Raw genomic sequence first — 23,490 nt, forward strand, 5'->3', positions numbered from 1 at the left:
ATTGCTTAGGTCTGAAAAGGTATGTACCTGCATAACAACTGCACCGTCATAGATGAATCAATAACCTTTGTATGATGCCTCACTTAAATGTGACATGGAGGATCTTGTGTGGGGGGGGAGGGGGGAGGGGGAGGTTGGTGGTGGGGAGGGGGTTGAGTTGGATCTTATGTTGAGACGGGGGTGGGCGGGGGTGCAATGGGGTACTAGCAACTATACGACGTCGTCCTATCCCAATAGGGTTATTCTTTTGTAAATTTCATAAGACAAAGTTTTTTCTCAGCTGTTGTATCTATTTTCAGTTCTCCATACCTGTCCTATACTAAGGGATACCAAATATGCGCTCCTTATTATCTTATGGCCGGGGGCAATGGACTCCATCCGTGATGGTGGTACATTTCCCCCTCCTTTTCTCTCTGGCCAGAACGTTAATTTTCCTCTCTTCAATTACGAACGAGGGGACTGGCCTAACGAGAGTGTTATGCTGTGTGGAGCTTGAGCTTTACACGGCATGTACCTGGGGATTTTTTCCCCACCTCTTTATACTTGTTACTTTCCTTGTTGTCTACTTTCCTGTCTCTCTCCTCTCTTTTTCTAAACGATCTGGTTCGGCGTCAGGGACCCTGGTGGGGCATATATGCCCAACAATAACACAATCTAATGGCATTACTTAAAATACAGACGCTTAACGTCAGGGGATTAAACATTCCCGAACAGAGATCTGCGCTACTTGCGGAGCTCCGCAGGACCAAAACACATGTGGCCTTCCTCCAGGAGACGCATTTACGTGGTGAGGAACATCCTAGAATAGACAACAAATATTTCCCTAATGCCTTCCTGAGCAATTCCCCTGACTCCAAATCAAAAGGAGTAGCAATACTACTATCTAAAGATGTCCCCATTTCCCAGATTCAAATATGTAAAGATCAAGAGGGCAGGTTTATTATAATAAAGGGTCGAATTAATAACCAAATGTATACTTTTGGGTCATATTACGCTCCAAATTCAGGGCAACAAACCTTTCTGGAACACTTCCTACAGGAGCTGGACGCGTTTGCTGAAGGAAGCCTGGTTATTGGAGGCGATCTAAACGTTCCCTTGGACCCGGCCCTTGACACTTCCTCAGGTAAAACAGCCTTACCGTATAGGCTAATTTATAAATGCAAAAATGCTTTACGATCTAGGCAACTAGTGGACACTTGGCGTATTTTAAATCCTTCAGTTAAGGACTATACCTTTTTCTCCACCCCTCACGGGATCTACTCCTGCATCGATCATATTTTTGTCTCTCATAACCTCTTGTCACTGACATCGCTAGCTCAGATCGATACATGCCCATTTTCGGATCACTCATTTGTATCTGTCTCAGTTGCCATCCTTGAAGGGAGACGAGGCCCATTTTCCTGGCGGCTCAATACCTCTCTTCTTAAGAACAGAGATATAGCAGACAGGGTAGAGATTGCCATTACTGATTATTTTAAAGCTAATGATGTAGAGGGTATGTCCCCTATGACACTGTGGGCTGCGCACAAATGTGTGATCCGGGGAGTCTTAATCCAGGAGGGGAGTAGGCTAAAAAAGGAAAAAACAGAGGAGATTAATAGGGCACTTGGGGAAATCCACAGATTGGAAACGCTCCATAAGCGCTCTATGTCAGGTACTGATCTAGAAGCTCTGACTGCTGAGCGTGAAAAGTTAAAGTCCCTGCTATATTTTAAAGCCAGATACGCTGCATCCAGATGTAAGCGCCATTACTATGAATTCGGCAACAAATGCAGCCGTCTCTTGGCTAGAGCCCTTAGGATCCAACAAAATGCAAACTATATTCCTCATATAAATGACTCTATGTCCAAAAAACACCACAGAACATCCTCAATAGCCCGTGTGTTCCGGGAATTTTACAAGTCTTTATACAACCTACCAAATCAGAAACCGAGCCGTTCAGGCACACCCACCGTAGAAAGAATACAAGACTACATTAAGCAGTCAGGCCTACCTAGGGTACCGGAGGGGTCGCTAGAGGAATTAGGTGAACCAATGTCCTTCTCTGAGCTTAAACTCGCCATCTCACAAACTCCATCGGGCAAGGCCCCAGGCCCAGATGGCTTCACGCTGGAGTATTACAAGCATTATCTTTCTTTATTACACCCCTTCCTTCTTAAGGCCCTCAACTCCTCAGCCGACCCTGATACACCGACTTCCTTCCCTACAGATATGCTACTATCGCATATTACTGTGATCCACAAGACAGGTAAAGACCCTTCTCTTTGTTCAAACTATAGGCCCATCTCCCTACTTAACATTGACCTGAAACTCTATGCCAAGATTTTAGCAAATCGCCTCTCCCCTTTGATGTCTAGTCTAATTCACCTTGATCAGGTTGGCTTCATACCCACCCGTGAAGCTAGGGATAACACCCTTAGAACCCTGTTGGCAGTACATTGGGCACGGTCGAGGGCCTCGCCCATGATGCTCTTATCCACTGATGCGGAGAAGGCCTTCGACCGAGTCCGATGGGATTTTGTTAATAGTACCTTACAGCACATCGGCCTTCCTAGAAATATGATAGATCACATTATGGCCCTGTATAAGTCCCCCTCCGCTAGGATCAAAATAAATGGAGAACTATCCGAATCATTTCCTATTTATAATGGCACCCGACAGGGATGCCCCCTTTCTCCCTTTATTTTTGCCCTATCCCTGGAACCCCTACTCCGTAATATTAGAGCAAACCCGGACATCAGTGGACTTAAGTTCCCGACAGTTGAACACAAAACCGCCGCGTATGCGGATGATCTCTTATTCTATATAACTAACCCACACATCTCCCTTCCTAACCTTATGTTGGAATTTTCCAAATACAGTGACCTATCTAACTTTAAAATAAACTATAGCAAATGTGAGGCGTTAAATGTCGGCCTCTCCTCCACCCTAAAGTCTCAATTAGAGTCCAACTTCCCTTTCACCTGGTCCCCTCGAGCTTTAACATACCTAGGCACTAAAATACCCAGTAACCTTACAGAAGTCTTTGCCCTTAACTATGTCCCGTTGCTCTCTAAGATTAGGACTGACTTGAAAAGATGGGATGTAGCAAAATTCTCGTGGTTTGGTAGAGTGAATATTATCAAAATGAATGTGTTACCACGATTCCTCTACATTTTTCAGGCCCTTCCGGTACTGGCACCTGCATCATATTTTAAAGAACTCAGGGTACTGCTTCAGAAATTCATATGGAAAAATAGACCTCCTAGACTTAAATATGCTTTAACGATCCTTCCTAAAACTCAGGGAGGTATGTCAATCCCCGACCTCTCACTATACTATGGGGCCTCGTCACTCATACGGATTGTTGACTGGCATCGACATGGTGCCCTCAAGCAATGGGTGGGAATGGAGAGTGACTTAGCTTCGCCCCATTTACCACACTTACCATGGTCCAATAGGACAGTGTCTCCTATAGTCAAAGCCTCCCCGTTGACTGAGTGCACCCTCAAGATTTTAGGCCAACTTAATAGATCAAATACCCTCTTTACTCTGCCATCACCTTTGACTCCCCTACTAGACAACCCTGATTTCGCGCCAGGGCTATGTAAAAATGCTTATAAACAATGGAGAATTCCCGGCCCCATTAGAGCCTGCCAACTACTTGAAAATAATAACTGGGCGACTCTGTCGGCTCTCAGGACCCGTCTGAAATCGCCCACACTGGACGTTTGGTCCCACTCTCAGTTCATACACTTTCTCTCGGGCCTTGGGAGGGCTGAGGCGTTCTCCAGAGCTCTCTCCCCCTTTGAGAAACTGTGTAGTGGGGATGGGCATGTCCAACGAGGTATCTCCCAAATATACTCACTGCTTCTTTCGGATGCTGGGCTATCAACCTCATTACACTCTAAATGGGAATCCTCCCTTGACAGAACTTTTTCAGATCCTCAATGGCAAAAGATTCTCATACTATCCCAGAAATCATCTATATCAGCGCGTATACAGGAGTCCGGTTACAAAATGTTGACACACTGGTACCATACCCCAGATAGAATACACAAGATGTTCCCTAACTCTAGCCCTCTGTGCTGGTGATGTACGGCTCACAAGGGTACCTTGCTTCATATTTTCTGGAGCTGCCCAATTATAGTGCCTTTTTGGAATGCCGTCAAATCTATCATCACTAAAATCACAGATGTAGAACCCTCGGATGACCCTTCATATTACCTATTGCACAATACCCCGAGGAGACTGGGCAAATATAAGAAATCATTGTCAAAACACCTCATTAATGCGGCCAGACTTGTTATTGCACGCCACTGGAAGTCAAATCAGGCACCCCTTATTGCAGAATGGTTAAGAGAGATTCAATCTATTAAATATATGGAGGATCTTACACATTCCATCCAAGACCGTCTAGAACAATTTAACCGCACATGGTCACCTTGGTGGGAATTCGAGGAAACGGATACCTACAAAAACTTAATATCCCCCGGAGTAGGCTATTAGCCCCTAAGTTCCCTGTCGTTGAAGCAGCGTCACTTACACCCTGCGACATGTTATGTTTTTTAGAGAATCTTTTTCAGTAGACCCATCAGATGAGCCCGAGACGTCCGATCCAGATCGTACCTTTACTTTTCCTCCTTACTTTCTCTCTTTCTATTTTCTTTGTTTCATCTTACCTTTTCCTTTCCTGTCTTTTCTCTTCTTCTCTTATATCACTATTGCACACTTACCTCTTCATACATTTGATTAAACACTGATAGATATGGCTATGTCTCCGTCTATCTCTGAGTCTCTTAGATACTTGCAGTAGGGGATGAGCTCGCTGGGTGTATGATCCCTCTGGGCCCCGGCGTCCTCACCCCCTCATTCTGGATAGCTCTGTTACATAAAGTAGAGTCTCGCATTATTTACACATAGGGGCAGATATGTGTAACCTCTCATTCACCGGGGACAGTATTCAATTATTTCCTTAATCAGACTTAGTATCAGTGCACAAGCATACTCTCGCTCTGTTACGAATTTGTCTTAAAAGGAGCCGCTGCTTGGCTCCTATGTTTATGTATAATATACAATTTAATATGTATGTAACATTGCGCCATTTGGAATGGTATTACTTTCTTTCATGTACTGTTATTTCCTTGAAAACTTCAAAATAAAGAATCTTTAAAAAAAAAAATCAATTTCCGCTAACTTGTGACCAAAAAAAAAAAAAAACTTCTATGAACTCACCATACTCCTAACGGAATACCTTGGGGTGTCTTCTTTCTAAAATAGGGTCATTTGTGGGGTTCCTATACTGCCCTGGCATTTTAGGGGCCATAAACCGTGAGGAGTAGTCTTGAAACCAAATGTCGCAAAATGACCTGTGAAATCCTAAAGGTACTCATTGGACTTTGGGCCCCTTAGCGCAGTTAGGGTGCAAAAAAGTGCCACACATGTGGTATCGCCGTATTCAGGAGAAGTAGTATAATGTGTTTTGTGGTGTATTTTTACACATACCCATGCTGAGTGGGAGAAATATCTCTGTAAATGGACAATTGTGTGTAAAAAAAATCCAAAAAATGTCATTTACAGAGATATTTCTCCCACCCAGCATGGGCATGTGTAAAAATACACCCCAAAACACATTATACTACTTCTACTGAGTACGGCAATACCACATGTGTGGCACTTTTTTGCAGCCTAGGTGCGCTAAGGGGCCCAAAGTCCAATGAGCACCTTTAGGCTTTACAGGGGTGCTTACAATTAGGCACCCCCAAAATGCCAGGACAGTGAACACAACCCACAAATGACCCCATTTTGGAAAGTAGACACTTCAAGGTATTCAGAGAGGAGCATAGTGAGTCCGTGGCAGATTTATTTTTTTTTTGTCGCAAGTTAGAAGAAATGGAAACTTATTTTTTTTTTGTCACAAAGTGTCATTTTCCGCTTACTTGTGACAAAAAATAATATCTTCTATGAACTCACTATGCCTCTCAGTGAATACTTTGGGATGTCTTCTTTCCAAAATGGGGTCATTTGGGGGGTATTTATACTATCCTGGAATTTTAGCACCTCATGAAACATGACAGGTGGTCAGAAAAGTCAGAGATGCTTCAAAATGGGAAAATTCACTTTTGGCCCCATAGTTTGTAAACGCTATAACTTTTCCCCAATCCAATAAATATACACTGAATGTTTTTTTTATCAAAGACATGTAGCAGAATAACTTTCGCGCTCAAATGTATAGGAAATTTTACTTTATTTGAAAAATGTCAGCACAGAAAATTAAAAAAAAGTTTGACAAAATTCATGTCTTTTTTGATGAATATAATAAAAACTAAAACTCGCAGCAGCAATCAAATAGCACCAAAAGAAAGCTGTATTAGTGACAAGAAAAGGAGGTAAAATTCATTTAGGTGGTAGGTTGTATGACCGAGCAATAAACCATATGAAAGCTGCAGTGGTCTGAATGGAGAAAAAGGCTCTGGTCCTTAAGGGGCGAAAAGACTGTGGTCCTCAAGTGGTTAAGAAGGTAGATCCCACAAAACATTATTTTTAGGGGAGACAAGATGAGATCTGGAACTTTGTAAAGGACCCTCCTCTGTATGGACTGATATCTGGACATTTGTGTACCTGGAAATACTGGAGCTGGGAAAAAAGGGCGCAGGCAGCTAGTGGACAAAAAGGGCGCCGCCATTCACTCCCATAATAAATAACGTTTAATGGGCGCCGAGCAGGAAAAAAGGGCGCCGGAGCTAAATAAAGTTTACAAACGGCGCCCGGAGCTAAATAAAGTTTACAAAAGGCGCCCGGAGCTGTTTAATGATTTATAACTGAGCTTGTGTTGATTTACGTTTATAAAATGCACCCGTGCTGAATAACGTTTATGAAAATACTAAATATATTTATCTTATTTAAATAATTAAAACATTATTTAAAGTTTTATCCCTTACTGTTTTTAAAACATTATTCACAAAATAAAGCGATCAGTACGTAATGTAAATTGCAATATATTTTTTTATTTAAAGTTTTATTTCTTACTGTTTTTAAAACATTATTCACAAAATAAAGTGATCAGTACGTAATGTAAATTGGAATATATTTTTTGGAGTCACAATTTGTAAAACATTATTATCCACATAATAAAAAACATTATTATTCACAAAATAAAGCGATCAGTACGTTACGTAAATTGCTAAATATTTTTTGCATCCATAATTAGTAAAACATTATTATCCACATAATAAAGGGGGGTCTTAGGTTTAGGCACCAACAGGGGGGTCTTAGGTTTAGGCACTAACAGGGGGGTCTTAGGTTTAGGCACCACCAGGGGGGGTCTTAGGTTTAGGCACCAACAGGGGGTCTTAGGTTTAGGCACCAACAGGGGGGTCTTAGGTTTAGGCACCAACAGGGGGGTCTTAGGTTTAGGCACCAACAGGGGGGTCTTAGGTTTAGGCACCAACAGGGGGGTCTTAGGTTTAGGCACCACCAGGGGGGTCTTAGGTTTAGGCACCAACAGGGGGGTCTTAGGTTTAGGCACCAACAGGGGGGTCTAGGGGTTAGGGGTAGGTACAGGGAGGGTTACTTAGGCACCAACAGGGGGGGTCTTAGGTTTAGGCACCAACAGGGGGGTCTTAGGTTTAGGCACCAACAGGGGGGTCTAGGGGTTAGGGGTAGGTACAGGGAGGGTTACTTAGGCACCAACAGGGGGGGGGGCTTAGGTTTAGGCACCAACAGGGGGGTCTTAGGTTTAGGCACCAACAGGGGGGTCTTAGGTTTAGGCACCAACAGGGGGGTCTAGGGGTTAGGGATAGGTACAGGGAGGGTTCTGTGTAAGAGTAGGCTTAGGTATAGTTTTAGTAAAATTTTAGTAATAATTACTAATGTTTTACAACACTTATTACGAACGTACTTATATTTATATCATCGTTATAAAGAATATTTTCAGATTTTATTATAAGAACAAACCATAAATGAAGGTTATGCGTACGTACGAAAAGGGCGTCGGGAAAAAAGGGCGCGTGGTATAAACGTTAAATGGAAATATCGTTTATAGAAATATTGTGTAGAATTTCGTTTAGAAATAGTGTTTTAAGAATTTATAAATCACTAAATAATGTGTATGAGATCCGCAATTCTTAAAACGTTAATCTTCCCTGTTTGTAAAGTGAAACTTATATTTACGTAAGGTTGGTGCCTAAACCTAAGACCCCCCTGTTGGTGCCTAAACCTAAGACCCCCCTGTTGGTGCCTAAACCTAAGACCCCCCTGTTGGTGCCTAAACCTAAGACCCCCCAGTTGGTGCCTAAACCTAAGACCCCCCAGTTGGTGCCTAAACCTAAGACCCCCCTGTTGGTGCCTAAACCTAAGACCCCCCTGTTTGTACCTAAACCTAAGACCCCCCTGTTGGTGCCTAAACCTAAGACCCCCCAGTTGGTGCCTAAACCTAAGACCCCCCAGTTGGTGCCTAAACCTAAGACCCCCCAGTTGGTGCCTAAACCTAAGACCCCCGTGTTGGTGCCTAAACCTAAGACCCCCCTGTTGGTGCCTAAACCTAAGACCCCCCTGGTGGTGCCTAAACCTAAGACCCCCTATGGATAATAATGTTTTACAGACATTAATAAATAAAAAATGTAAATAAAAAAATGTAAATTATTTTTTTGGGTGGATAATAATGTTTTAGAAATGTTTTAGAAATAGTGATTTAGTATCTTCATAAACGTTATTCGTCACGGGCTCATTTTGTAAAGTTAAATCATCACAAACATAGTTATAAATCCTTAAAAATCTCCGGGCGCCGTTTGTTAAAACGTTAATAATCTCCGGCGCCTTTTTTTCCCTGTTCGGCGCCCATTAAACGATATTTATAATGGAAGTGAATGGGGCGCCCTTTTTGTCCACTTGTCTCATGCGCCCAAATCTACTGCTTCCGAAGGTTATTCACAATAATATACAATTATAACAATTAAACATATATTATTGTTTTTTTAATAAACGTAATTATAAGTTTAACTTTACAAATAGGGAAGATTAACGTTTTCACAATTTCCGATTTTATAAACATTATTTAATGATTTATAATTTTGTTATACTTTATTTGTAAACGAAATATAGCACACTATTTTTATAAACCCTATTAATGATTAATTATTATTTAGAGTTTACACCCCGCGCCCTTCTTGTCCAGGCGCCCTTTTTGTACGTACGCGAAATACTGGATGCTTGAGTTAATGTATGCACAGTAGAGAGGTGATGATGTAGGGCTCTCTTACCAGGAAACTGCTTCCCACACTCTGAGCAGGCAAACTGCTTGTCATCCGTGTGAATGAGCATATGTGTTGTCAATGTGTATTTTGCAGCAAAATATTTCCCACATTCTGCACATGGAAATGGTTTCTCTCCTGTGTGACTTTTCTCATGTCTATGAAGTTTAGACTTGCAGAGGAACTTTTTCCTGCATTCATTTTACTCAAACAAATTCTCTCCTGTGTGACTTCTCTCATGTCTAAGAAAATCATTCTTCTGGCTAAACTTTTTCCCACATTCACGGCACTAAAACGGTTTCTCTCCTGTGTGAATTGTCTTATGTATATGAAGCTCAACATTAGTGGAAAACCCTTTCCCACATTCACGGCATTCAAAAGGTTTCTCTCCCGTATGTCTCATCTCATGTATATAAAGATAAGACTTAGTGGTAAACCCCTTCCCACATTTATGGCAATCAAACGGTTTCTCTCCTGTGTGACGTCTCTCATGTATATGAAGCTCAGCATTAGTGCAAAACCCCTTCCCACATTCACGGCATTCAAACGGTTTCTCTCCCGTGTGTCTTCTCTCATGTACCTGAAGATAAAACTTAGTGGTAAACCCCTTCCCACATTCACGGCACTCAAACGGTTTCTCTCCTGTGTGACTTCTCTCATGTACATAAAGATTATACTTCAGGGAAAACCTCTTCCCACATTCATGGCACTCAAACGGTTTCTCTCCTGTGTGACTTCTTTCATGTACATGAAGCTGAAACTTCAGGGAAAACCTCTTTCCACATTCACGGCACTGAAATGGTTTCTCTCCTGTGTGACTTCTCTCGTGTACATGAAGATAAGACTTAGTGGAAAACCTCTTCCCACATTCACGGCACTCAAACGGTTTCTCTCCTGTGTGACATCTCTCATGTACATGAAGAGTAGACTCAAAGGAAAACCCCTTCCCACATTCACGGCACTCAAACAGTTTCTCTCCTGCGTGACTTCTCTCATGTACATGAAGCTGAGACTTAGCAGAAAACCCCTTCCCACAGTCACGGCACTTAAATGGTTTCTCTACCATATAACAGCTTTCATGTTGAACAAGGTGAATTTTAAGGTGGAAACCTTCTCCACATTCAGAACACTTATAGTGTTTCTCTTTGCTATGGGTTGTCAGGTGGCTGCTGAGATGTGACTTTGTAGAGAAACATTTCCCACACTCAGGGCACTCATGTGGCTTCTCTCCGGTATGGACAAGGTGGTGGGCTTGTAGTTGGGCTCTGGTGGGGAAGCTTTTAGTGCACTTAGAACATGAAAATTGTTTGACTTCCATGTGGGACAGTTTAAGTCTACTAAGTATACGATTTGTAGCATAACTCTTCCCACACTCAGTACACTGGAAAGGCATTTCCCCTATATGATACCTCTGGTGGGTTATAAGCTCTGCTTTATAATTAAACCCCTTCCCACACTCATCACAGTGATGTGGCTTCACTCCAGTGTGAATACTCTGATGAGTCTGAAGAGTTGATTTTTGAGTGAAGCGTTTCCCACACTCTGAACAATCATAAGGACGCTCTCCCGTATGAAGCCTCTGGTGAGTGAAAAGTGCTGATTTATTGCGAAACCCCTTCCCACACTCATCACAGTGATGTGGCTTCACCCCAGCATGGATATGCTGATGAATCTGAAGATGTGATTTTTGAGTGAAATGTTTCCCACACTCTGAACATTCATAAGGCCGCTCTCCCGTATGAAGCCTCTGGTGGATAGTTAGATGGGATTTATATATGAAGTGTTTCCCACACTCATCACAGGATAACTCTGACTTTCCTTTAGATGTTGTCTTTTGCTCTTGCTCCTCTGTGTCAGAGTGGGTGTCCAACTCATCATTAGAGGGGTTGTACTTTGACTCATTGCTGCTGTCATCCTGTTCATCTGATGTCACTAATCTGTCATCTGTCACATTCTGCTCTTTGACTGTTTCCTGCTCACCATGGATGGAATCAGGCATGATGTCTGTTTTCTTGGAAGCTCTTTTGGAACATGTAACAACCTCTGTAAGAGAAAACAACAGTCAATTATCACTTACAGCACAACTCTTTATTTGTTTCTGTTTGTGTCATTATTCCTTATACAGGGGCAGACTGACAACTCATGGGGCCCCCCGGGTAAAAGGAGTTTATGGGGCCCCGTACAAGCGCAAGCTACACCTGCTTGCAAGCAGGGTTGCTCATCACGAACTCGTGATCACGGCTAACCCGTGATCACCAGCCGATTTTTCAAATCACGGGCTCAGTATTCAGATCACGGGTCAGAATTCAAGTGCACCCGTGATTGCACTTGAATTTCAGTCGTGATCACGGGTTAACAATTGATCATGAATCCGGGAGATTACATCATTGGGCCAATCCAGAACCGGGACAAGGTCCTCTAGCACCCAAGGCTGAGACACCAAAGTGCACCCCTCCATCCCTACTACTTTAGCCGTCACACATTGATTGCTATTAGACTAAGAGGTTACCAAGGGCCCCCAACACCTTAATCTCTAGTTATCTGGCTTGCAGTCACTGGCCATGTATCCCGTTTCTTATTTCTCATTGCTTCAAACACAATAGGGGAATGATACCTGAGCGAGTTGTGCGCCCCCTCCTACACTGTGCCCTGAGGCTGGAGTCTCTCTTGCCTCTGCCTCGGCCCTGGGCCAATCAGAGGGCCCCCAGATGAGGCCCTAGCAACCAATCAGAGGAGGGGAGCCTGGCCCTACCCTCCTCTATATAAGGCGGCAGCCATGTTGAGGATGTCGTCCTTGCTTGTGACTCTGTGGTACTGAGAGCATCTCCAGTGCTATTGTTGGTCTGAGCAAGTGCTTTTCTCACTGTTTACGCAGCGTTTTTGCATATTAACACATTTTGAACGCATTTATTGTATTGCTCTATAGATAGATAGTGATTTGATTGTGATGGTTTTCAGTCAGTAGCTAGTGTATACTGTATTATACTGTGCTAGGCTAGCTGTTAGGTCTGTGTGCAAGCTAGACCTGCTAGCCTAGGTAGCCTTAGCCTACTAGCCTGTAGGCAGGTTAGGGATTAGTTAGTTGTTGTGTAGTGTAGTTCATTTGTATTGTTAGTTGAATTAGTGTTAGACTAGCAGCAGCACTACTATTAAGTGGGCAGGCAAGCATCTGTTTGATTCTTTTTGACTGCTGTGGCTGCCTGTATTGAGTGTGCGTGACAGACAGTCTTTTAGTATCACTCACTCTAGTTATCTACTGCTGTGCTGAAGAAGATGGAGAAGACGATGAAGAAGAAGAAGGAGAAGAAGAAAAAGATGTAGAAGAACTTGATGAAGAAGAAGAAGGAGCAGAAGAAGAAGATGAAGATGGAGTAGAAGAAGATGAAAAAAAGATGAAGAAGAAGATGGTGAAGAAGAATAAACAAACAAACAAATACAACTTTTTTTTTTAACTATACCTCTCCACATAAATAATTGTTGTTTTTCTTTAAAAAAAAAAAAACTTGATGCTTCATGCATCATTTACTATAAAAAAAAAAGTTTTGGAAGCAATTTAAAGGCCATTCATAATTACGCGTCGTGATTCCGAATTCAATACCTAATTTGCACTCTAATTCGAATCGGATTTCCATGATCGTGATCACGGAAAAATCTGGTTTTGAGCAGACTGGTTTTCAACTTAACAGCGATTGTAACCTAATACTAATGGGCCTGCCCAGCAAAATGTTGGATGGAGCCCCCTAGCCTTTAATTAGATAGATTACTATCAGTATAGGCATAGAATAAAGATGCATACACACATTCAATTTTGATTGGTAAATCACTGACCAATTTTACCACTGCATGTAGTATGAGGGCCAAGAGACTTTGAATACTGTGAACAGAGCTGAGCTCTCATAATACCTAGAAGTAGTAAAATTGGCTATTCAAAATTGTATGTGTGTACCAGGCTTTACAGCCAATACTGTACATATATAATACAGCTGGTTTACAATCAGTACAGGCACAGAGCAACACCTTATACTGTACATACTGGAGGTAACAGATCAGCACACACTGCAGCTAGTTTACAATCAGTAAAGGCACAGAGTAACAGCTTATACTGTACATACTGGAGGTAAAAGATCAGCACACACTGCAACTAGTTTACAATCAGTAAAGGCAAAGAGTAACAGCTTATACTGTACATACTGTAGGTAGCAGAGATCAGCACACGCTGCAGCTATTTTACTATCCTTACAGGCACAGAGTAACCTTATACTGTACATACTGGGGTAGCAGAGATCAGCACACACTACAGCTAGTTTACTATCCCTACAGGCAAAGAGCAACAGATTATAGTGAACATACCGGAAGTAGCAGAGATCAGCACACACTGCCGCTATGGACAACCGATAAAAAAGAAAACACATGGTGGAGGGCAGGCCGACCACAAAATGCAATCAGATTCGCAGAAATTTTCCCCACTAAATGCAATGAGATTGGCAACAGTTTTCCCCACAAATAGAATCAGATTGGCAGCATATTTCTCTACAAATGCAATGAGATTGGCAGCATACTTCCCCACAAATGGAATCAGATTGGCAGCCTATTTCCCCACAAATGCCATGAGGTTGGCAGCAGATTTCCCCACAAATACTATGAGATTGGCAGCACATTTCCCCACAAATGCAATGAGATTGGCAGCATATTTCCCCACAAATGGAATCAGATTGGCAGCATATTTCCCCACAAAAGCTATGAGATTGGCAGCAGATTTCCCCACAAATGCTATGAGATTGGCAGCACATTTCCCCACAAATGCAATAAAATTGGCTGCAGATTTCCCCACAAATACAATCTTATTGGCAGCAGATTTCTCCACAAATGCAATGAGATTGGCAGTAGATTTCCCCACAAATGCAATGAGATGGGCAGCAAATTTCTCCACAAATGAAGTCTTATTGGCAGCAGTTTTACCCACAAATGCAATCTTATTTGCAGTAGACTTCCCCACAAATGCAATCTTATTCAGTGTTCTCCCCAGGCTCTTTTAGCCGGGTGCTCCACCCGGCTAGTTTTGGTGAACACCCGGCTGTCTTCTGGCTCACCTCCTCTTATTCTGTAAGCAGAGTTACACACAGAAGCACTGGCCTTGCATTCTCCCTTGCATACTCAAAAATTGCGCCCCCCCCCCCCAAAGCAGGGTATGGGTGCCCGCAGTATAGGTTAGCCAGGTCTAGTTGCACTCAGTATAGGTCCCCCCAGTATTGGAAGCCAAGAATAGGTACCCCTGTATAGGTAGCCAGCTATAGGTCTCCCCAGTATAGGTAGCCAGGCATAGGTAAGCCAGTATAGTTGCCCCCGGTATAGGTTAGCCAGGTAGGTGCCTCCAGCATAGGTAGCCAGTATAGTTGCCCCCAGTATAGGTTAGATAGGCAGGCGCCCCTGGTATAAGTTAGATAGGTGGGTGCCCCCAGTACAGGTTAGCTAGGTGGGTGCCTCTAATATAGGTAGCCAGAATAGCTGCCTCCAGCATAGGTTAGATAGGTAGGTGCCCCCAGTATAGGTTAGATTAGGTAGGTGCCCCGCAGTATAGGTTAGATTAGGTAGGTGCCCCCCAGTATATGTTAGATTAGGTAGCTGCCCCCCAGGATAGGTTAGGTAGCTGCCCCCCAGTAAAGGTTAGATTAGGTTGGTGCCCCCCAGGATAGGTTAGGTAGCTGCCCCCCAGTATAGGTTAGATTAGGTAGGTGCCCCCCCAGTATAGGTTAGGTAGGTGCCCCCCACCCCCATAATGGAGGGGGGAGCCGCAGCCGTGGGGAGGGCAGCCCGACCTCTCCCTCCCTTCCTTTCCCCAGGCTGCCCTCCATGCCCCTCCCTCGGAGTGCAGAGTAATGCGCAGGGAAGCGCTGTAATAAACTACTCACCTCCCTGGTTCCAATCGCCGCTAACTCGCCGCCGGTCTCCTCCTGCTCTGCATAGATGCTGATACACACGCTGCTTCCTGTTTAGCAGGAAGCAGCGTGTGTATCAGCAGCTATGCAGAGAGGGGAAGATCAGCGGTGATGCAACACGTAAAAATGTACGCATTGCACCACTAAACCGTAAAATGTCTGCGTTAATGTACCTGCACCAGCGGGAATGCGTAAAAATGTACGCAATGCGGCCCACCGACCCCAAGGTCGGCAAAAGCAAAACTAGCTGGCATAAGGGAACCGGAGCAGCAGTGAGTGACTACGAGGGCACAGGATGGCTGCATTGGGCTGGTAGAAGCCCCAGGTAAGTGAAACTCATTTTTTGTTTTTGCCTGACGATTCCTTTCAGAAAATAGGTTGTAGACTGAGCCTGTCTGGTGTAGTCTGCATTTTATTGCCTGCCAGGCAGGCTTCCACTATGCTATAATTTTGTTATTGTAATTTAAAAAAAAATGAAATTTAAATAACATTGTCCGTTTTTTTTCCAAAAATAACTTTGTATTTGTGTTGTTTTTATTATTTTTTTCATAAAAGACTTTCAAAATATTTTTTTTAAATAAATTTGACACATATGCTTTAAGAAAAAACCCCAAAAAACCCCATAGGTTGTAGACTGAGCCTGTCTAGTGTCTGCTTCTGCTGAGCGCGCATGCAGCACCCGCACATCTAAGGGCCTTATAGACCGGTTAAACTCAATCTCGCATAGCTGCTTGGTTGTGAAACTAGTTGGCATGAAGGAGTTCACAAATAGGCTTAAAAGTCTGTCAGTTTGTCTTCACCATATAGCTCCATTTTTAACTTCCCATCCTGGCCTCTGCTATACGCCACATTGGTCAGTTCACACACACCTAAGGGCCTTAAAGACCTGTTAGTGCCCAATCTTAGTAAATGTGGTATTTGGTCTGTCAGTATGAAGCAGGCATAACCCTTATATCCCTACTCTGGACATTTAAAAGCAGCCCTTTATTCCTCAAATGTTGGAATGTACTGTGATTACTGCCCTTTAGGGATGAAAACCCGACTCTGCATCAACTCTGTCATTTTTGGTAGGACTTTTGGCATGGATCCCCCTCCGGCATGCCCCTATCCAGGTGTTAGACCCTTGAAACAAGTTTTCCATCACTTTTGTGGCCAGAAACAGTCTTTGTAGGTTCCTAAATCCGCCTGCCCATTGAGGTCTATGGCGGTTTGTGCGAACTCGAACTTTTCCGGAAATTTGCCGTTTGTGAAAGGCAAATTTGATGTTCGTCTCTACTAATCATGTTTTGCACAATGTATTCATAACTTTGATATTACTTTGATTTTCTGAATACTTTTTATTGCACGTTTGGCACTTTACCTTGTACACGGCTCCCCGTCTTAAACAGTACTGAACCCGGGTTCACATATTATTATTATTATTATTTATTGTATTTATAAAGCGCCAACATATTACGCAGCGCTGAACATTAATTTAGGTTACAGACAATATTTAAGGGTGACATACAGCAATATGACAATACAGGAATGCAAGAAAGACCAGATCATGCAGCACAGTATGAGTACAAGGTAATGCTTAGTCAGTCACTGGATGGAGCATGGAGATTAGGCAAATTAGGTTCACTCAGATGCAAAGCATGGGTTCACAGTAATGGAGGTGCAAGATCAGGTAGGACACAAAAGGAGGAGGACCCTGCCCAAAGGCTTACAATCTAGAGGGAGAGGTAAGGACACGAATGGTAGGGGACCAGAGTTCAGCTGTAGGTTTAGAGCACTTGTGAGGGGTAGTAGGCCAGAGTGAAAAGGTGAGTTTTGAGGGCTTTCTTGAAATTGTTGAAGGAGGGGGCTGCCCTAATGGGTGGAGGTAGGGAGTTTCATAGTGTTGGAGCAGCTCTTGAGAAGTCCTGGAGGCGTGCATGGGACTGGGTGATGCGGGGGGCGGTTAGGCGAAGTTCATTGGAAGAGCGGAGTGAGCGGCTAGGTGTGTACCTCTGAGTAAGAAATGTAGGTTGGACAGGTTTTGTGGACAGATTTGTAGGTCAGACACAGTATCTTGAATCTGTGTCATACTGACACACGGTCTAATTATTGGTATACCAGGTCTATTTTTCACTCAGTTTATGGATTATTGATACATGTTTATATCATATATGGATTGGTATCTGAGGCTTGTTTTTAATTGTTTTTATCTTTTGAAGATTTTCATATGGATTGCAAAATTATTGAATACAGATATGTCATTTACTTCTAAACTAGCTGATGGCCCAGCATTGGCCGGGTATGTATCTGGCTGCTGTTGGCTCCACCCACTTTCTCTAACCCTAACACACAATTAATCAGTTACTCAATGGCCTAGTTTGTGAGCTTTGTGGTCTTTGGCTTTATAATTTGCGTTGAAATGAAACAAATCTGATTGGCTGTTTGTGGCTCCACCCCTTTTCTGAATTTAAACCTCAGTGACCCAAATGACCAACTGTACCAGGTTTGAGGCTTGTGCCATTAACAGCGCAAGAATGTCAGCAATTAAATATTCCCCTTGAAAATCAATAGGTGAACATTAAAGCGGATCCGAGATGAAAAACTAACTATAACAACTATAACTCTATATATCTTTTCTAAAGTTTAGATAATTTACACAGCAAATCTAGCTGCAAACAGCTTCAACAGTTTATAATTTGTATATACAATGAGGGCAACCATGTTTTGTTTGTCACATTACACACAGGCAAACTGATAGCATCTCTAGCAAATTCACTCTGCTCTCCTCCTCCCTTCTCCGCTCTGCCTCTGAAATCTTTGGCTAGTAACCTCCTCCTCCTCCTGCCTAGACTGAGCTCCCATAAGCCCTTGCTACAGTGCCAAGGCTCTCTGAAGATCCTGTGGGCGAGGGTTGTTTAGTTTAAAAGGAATTAAAGTATTAAAACAAAACAAAAAAAGTATTTGGCTTGTGGAATGCACTATAAACTATATGAAAAGAACACAATTATGCATTGAGTAAAAGTTTATCTCAGATCCACTTTAATCCCAGTCACCCAGTCACCAACTGTGCAAAGTTTGAGAACCCTACCATTAACCACCCTGGCGTTCTGATTAAATCGCCAGGGTGGCTGCGGGAGGGTTTTTTTTAAATAAAAAAAAAACTATTTCATGCAGCCAACTGAAAGTTGGCTGCATGAAAGCCCACTAGAGGGCGCTCCGGAGGCGATCTTCCGATCGCCTCCGGCGCCCAGAATAAACAAGGAAGGCCGCAATGAGCGGCCTTCCTTGTTTTGCTTATATCGTCGCCATAGCGACGAGCGAAGTGACGTCATCGACGTCAGCCGACGTCCTGACGTCAGCCGCCTCCGATCCAGCCCTTAGCGCTGGCCGGAACTTTTTGTTCCGGCTACGCTGGGCTCAGGCGGCTGGGGGGACCCTCTTTCGCCGCTGCTCGCGGCGGATCGCCGCAGAGCGGCGGCGATCAGGCAGCACACGCGGCTGGCAAAGTGCCGGCTGCGTGTGCTGCTTTTTATTTGATGAAAATCGGCCCAGCAGGGCCTGAGCGGCGACCTCCGGCGGTGTTGGACGAGCTGAGCTCGTCCAGACCGCTCAGGTGGTTAACAGTGTAAGAATGAGTGCAGTGTACATTTTCCCAGTGAAATGTGTATTTGTCTCAGTCCACTTTTTGGTTATGGGGATAAAAAGTATCCTATATGTTATTCCAGGAAATGTACTATGTGTGTGCCAAATTTCATTCAAATCCGTTCAGCCATTCCTGCATGATTGAGTAACAAACAAACATCCAAACTTTCGCATTTATAATATTAGATAGATACTAGGGTGGTGCTGTTTCAAGGGCAACCCCTTACTCCCACATTCCAACTTTTGTGCCTAAAGCACACTCTGACTGGTTGAGTACTTTGTTTGCAAGTTGCAAGCAGCCACCACTGTCCCTCCTCTCCCTCCCGTGCATCCCCCTGTCCCCCGTGCCTCCTTCCTTCCCCATGTGCCTTCTTCTGTCCCACTTTGTGCCTCCTTCTGTCCCCCTGTTCCTCCTTCCGTCCCCCTGTTCCTCCTTTTGCCCCCCCCCCTGTTCATGGGAGGAACCGCCCCCCCTGCAAAACTTTGGATGGGGCCCTCCTCCTTCCCCTTAAAACAGTCAGGTTTTAATGCCTAAAGGGCAGAAAACATATTACATTCAGAACACAGCTATGGGTGCCAGTGGGCTGTGGAGTGTCACACACGGTGAAATAGCAGTAGGAGAACAGAGGCGCCAGCAGGATAAAAGTGGATAAAAACTTTAAAATTTGCTAGGAGGAAGTGGTGGACTTACCTCCATAAAGCAGACACGAAAGACTGTCTGAATAGTAGTCACATTTATTAATTAGTACCCCAAAACAGTGCAACGCGTTTCGCAGGCCCAGCCCGCTCCATCAGGCAATAAAAGTGGGGACAAGACAGAATTTCAGCAATAGCAGGTGTAGCGCCTCACAACAATAGACAATCACAGTCTGCTTGAACTAATACCACACAATTAAATGTTTCCATGTTTTTATTGAACACACCATGTAAACATTACATAGTTACATAGTTACATAGTTATTTTGGTTGAAAAAAGACATACGTCCATCAAGTTCAACCAGTATAAAGTACAACACCAGCCCGCTCCCTCACATATCCCTGTTGATCCAGAGGAAGGCGAAAAAACCCTTACAAGGCATGGTCCAATTAGCCCCTAAAGGGAAAAATTCCTTCCCGACTCCAGATGGCAATCAGATAAAATCCCTGGATCAACATCATTAGGCATTACCTAGCAATTGTAGCCATGGATGTCTTTCAACGCAAGGAAAGCATCTAAGCCCCCTTTAAATGCAGGTATAGGGTTTGCCATAACGACTTCCTGTGGCAATGCATTCCACATCTTAATCACTCTAACTGTAAAGAACCCTTTCCTAAATAAATGGCTAAAACGTTTTTCCTCCATGCGCAGATCATGTCCTCTAGTCCTTTGAGAAGGCCTAGGGACAAAAAGCTCATCCGCCAAGGTATTATATTGCCCTCTGATGTATTTAAACATGTTAATTAGATCCCCTCTAAGGCGTCTTTTCTCTAGACTAAAGAAACCCAGTTTATCTAACCTTTCTCGATAAGTGAGACCCTCCATCCCACATATCAATTTTGTTACTCGTCTCTGCACCTGCTCTAAAACTGCAATATCTTTTTTGTAATGTGGTGCCCAGAACTGAATTCCATATTCCAGATGTGGCCTTACTTTCACAGTTCAGCTGGAAAAGGTATGTGAGCTCCTAGACTAATGACATCTCCAAGAGCTAATTGGACTGAGGTGTCAGCCAGCTGGAGTGGTATTAGTTTAAGCAGACTGTGAATGTCTGTTGTTGTAACTTGGATGAAGATCAGATCGTATTTTATAATAATCCGAACATCTGTATAGCGCTTTTCTCCTGTTGGACTCAAAGTGCTCAAGAGCTGCAGCCACTGGGACGCGCTCAAGAGGCCACCCTGTAGTGTTAGGGAGTCTTGCCTTGAACTCCTTGCTGAATAGGTACTGACCCTAGCCAGGATTCAAACCCTGGTCTGCCATATCAAAGGCGGTGCCTTTAACCAGTACACTATCCAGCCACTGACCAATTTGTACAAAAATCCATATAACTCCAAAGGGATAACATACTTCTTATTGCTATTGTAGGTAGTCAGGTATAGGTGCTTCCAGTGTAATCAGCCTGGTATAGGTGCCCCCAGTATAGGTAGCCAGACATAGGTGCCCCCAGTATAGGTAGCCAGGTATAGGTGCCCCCAGTATAGGTAGCCAGGCATAGGTGCCTCCAGTATAGGTAGCCAGGCATAGGTGCCTCCAGTATAGTCGGCCTGGTATAGGTGCCCGCAGTATAGGTAGCCAGACATAGGTGCCCCCAGTATAGGTAGCCTGGTATAGGTGCCCCCAGTATAGGTAGCCTGGTATAGGTGCCCCCAGTATAGATAGCCAGGCATAGGTGCCCCCAGTATAGATAGCCAGGCATAGGTGCCCCCAGTATAGATAGCCAGGCATAGGTGCCCCCCGTATAGGTAGCCTGGTATAGGTGCCCCCAGTATAGGTAGCCAGGCATAGGTGCCCCCAGTATAGGTAGCCTGGTATAGATGCCCCCAGTATATGTATAGGTGCCCCCAGTATAGGTAGCCAGGCATAGGTGCCCCCAGTATAGGTAGCCGGAGGTAGGAGCAGTGGGAACACAGCCGCAGGGAAGGGGGCCCGACTTCCCCCTTCCCTCACCTCGGGCCTCCCTTCAGCGCTCCACCTTCATGAAATTAGAGCAGTGGCAGGGTAGGGAGACTCACCTCTTCCACATTTCATGCACTAGAGCTCCATGGCCACCCGTCTTCTCTGTCTCCACTGCTCACTCTACTTCTGCTAAATAGGAAGTACAGTAAGTAATGAAAATTTAGAAAACTGGAAGCGCATGGAACGTGGAAGAGGTGAGTCTGCCTGACTGGCTGCTGCTCTCATTTCTGGATGTGTAATGAGAGGTAGAGATGTCTGACTAGCAGTAGAGGGGTGGCAGGTGCAATGGCTGTGCCTCCGGAATGGAGACTCAAAGTGGCAGCAAGAGAAACAGAAGATCCAGGCCCAGCCAATACTTGCAAAGTCACCTTTTTATCACCCCTCACACCATCCGACATACAATACAAGTTTCTGGCCTAACAGCCCTTTCACAGGATGTCCAGCTTCTTCAAAGGCAATAAATCACAAATGGTGTGAGGGGTAAATAAAAGGTGACTTTGCAAGTATTGGTTGGTGCTCGGATCTTCTGTTTCTCTTGCTCCTTATTTCTGGAGGAGAGGGAAGGGGAAGTTTGGCAACCATCCAACGGCTGTGTGTGTCTGCTGCACCCCCCTCCTGGGCTGCACCCAGACTGCACATAAAAATGGCCCTGTGCAAGCAGCCCCAGAGCCGACAGGCCGAGGCCTTCCCCCATGCCCCCCCCCCATGTCATCCGCTGTGGAGGTTGCTTGGTTGTTATGCCCCTGCACCTCCTCCTGTCCCCCTGTGTCTCTTTCTGTCCCCCATGTGCCTCTTTCTGTACCCCTTTGTTCTGCATTCTTCCCCCATAGTGCTTCCTTCAGTTCCCTGTACTTCCTTCTTCCCCCCTTGTGACGCCTTCTGTCCGCCATGTCTCCTTGTGTTACCTCTGGCCTTTGTGCATCCCTCAGTCCCACTGTGCCTCTTTCTGCCCTCCGTTGTGCCTCCCTCTGTGCTGAAGTCCAGTGCTGTGCCTGTGGCTGTGCAACCATCCTGTCCATCCATCTCCTGCTCCCTCTAGTGCCGGTATGGCGTCGCTACCATGGGGCGGCCAGGAGCGCTCCGCTCCGGGTGTCAGCTCCAGGGGGGGTGTCATCAAGGCCTCCCCAGAAGCCTTGATGACACAGGAGGGGAAGCAGCGCTGAAGGAGGGGTGGCAGCGTCGGTGGGGAGGGGGGAAATACCCCCCCACATCTCCCTCACCTGGGTCCCCTCCTTAGGCGCTTCCCCTCGACGGGGGCCGGCAACGGGCACTGACAGGGCGGCTGATAGCCGCCCTCAGTTTACCCGAGCAGGGCTACGGGAAGATGGCCGCCGACGCCCGCACTGGAGACAAAAATAGATGACGCAGCGGGAGACGGCGCTGGACATTCAAGAGGAGCTGCGGAGAGAGAGGCTGCCTGGGATTCGGAAGAGAGGTTTCATCTGCAGGTAAGTGAATGTTTTTTTTTCTTTTACAGGTGCACCGGTCCACCTACCCACCGCTGCTGCCCACGTACCCACCGCTGCTGCCCACCTACCCACCGCTGCTGCCCACCTACCCACTGCTGCTGCCCACATACCCACTGCTGATGCACATCTACCCACCACTGCTGCCCCCCTACCCACCAGGCTACCCAGCAGCCTACCCACCATGCTACCCACCACTGCTGCCCACCTACCCACCAGGCTGCCCACCTACCCACCAGGCTACCCAGCAGGCTGCCCACCTACCCACCACTGCTGCCCCCCTTACCCACCACTGCTACCCAGCAGGCTGCCCACCTACCCACTAGGCAATCAGACTGCTCACCCTTTACCACCTACCCACCAGGCTATCAGCTTGCCAACACTCAAATCTGCTACCGACATTGTGTATTTTGTGGTCAGATTAACTGCCGACATTGTGTATTTTGTGGTCAGTTTAACTACCGTCATTGTGTATTTTGTGGTCAGTTTAACTACCGATATTGTGTTTTTTGTGGTGAAATCTGGTGCTGACATTGTGTATGTTCTGGTCAAATGTGCCGCAAGATTGAATGATTTTTTTT

The 23,490-nt window shown here is 44.9% G+C and overlaps 1 pseudogene; it reads right to left on the minus strand.

The window, feature by feature from the left end:
• Window positions 1-9,432: 9,432 nt before the first annotated feature.
• The window catches only part of LOC137536823 (zinc finger protein 665-like), a 28,655-nt pseudogene continuing 14,597 nt past the window's right edge, over window positions 9,433-23,490 (minus strand).

This window comes from Hyperolius riggenbachi, chromosome 10 (assembly GCF_040937935.1).
Source record: "Hyperolius riggenbachi isolate aHypRig1 chromosome 10, aHypRig1.pri, whole genome shotgun sequence".
In the NCBI taxonomy this organism is placed as follows: Eukaryota; Metazoa; Chordata; class Amphibia; order Anura; family Hyperoliidae; genus Hyperolius; species Hyperolius riggenbachi.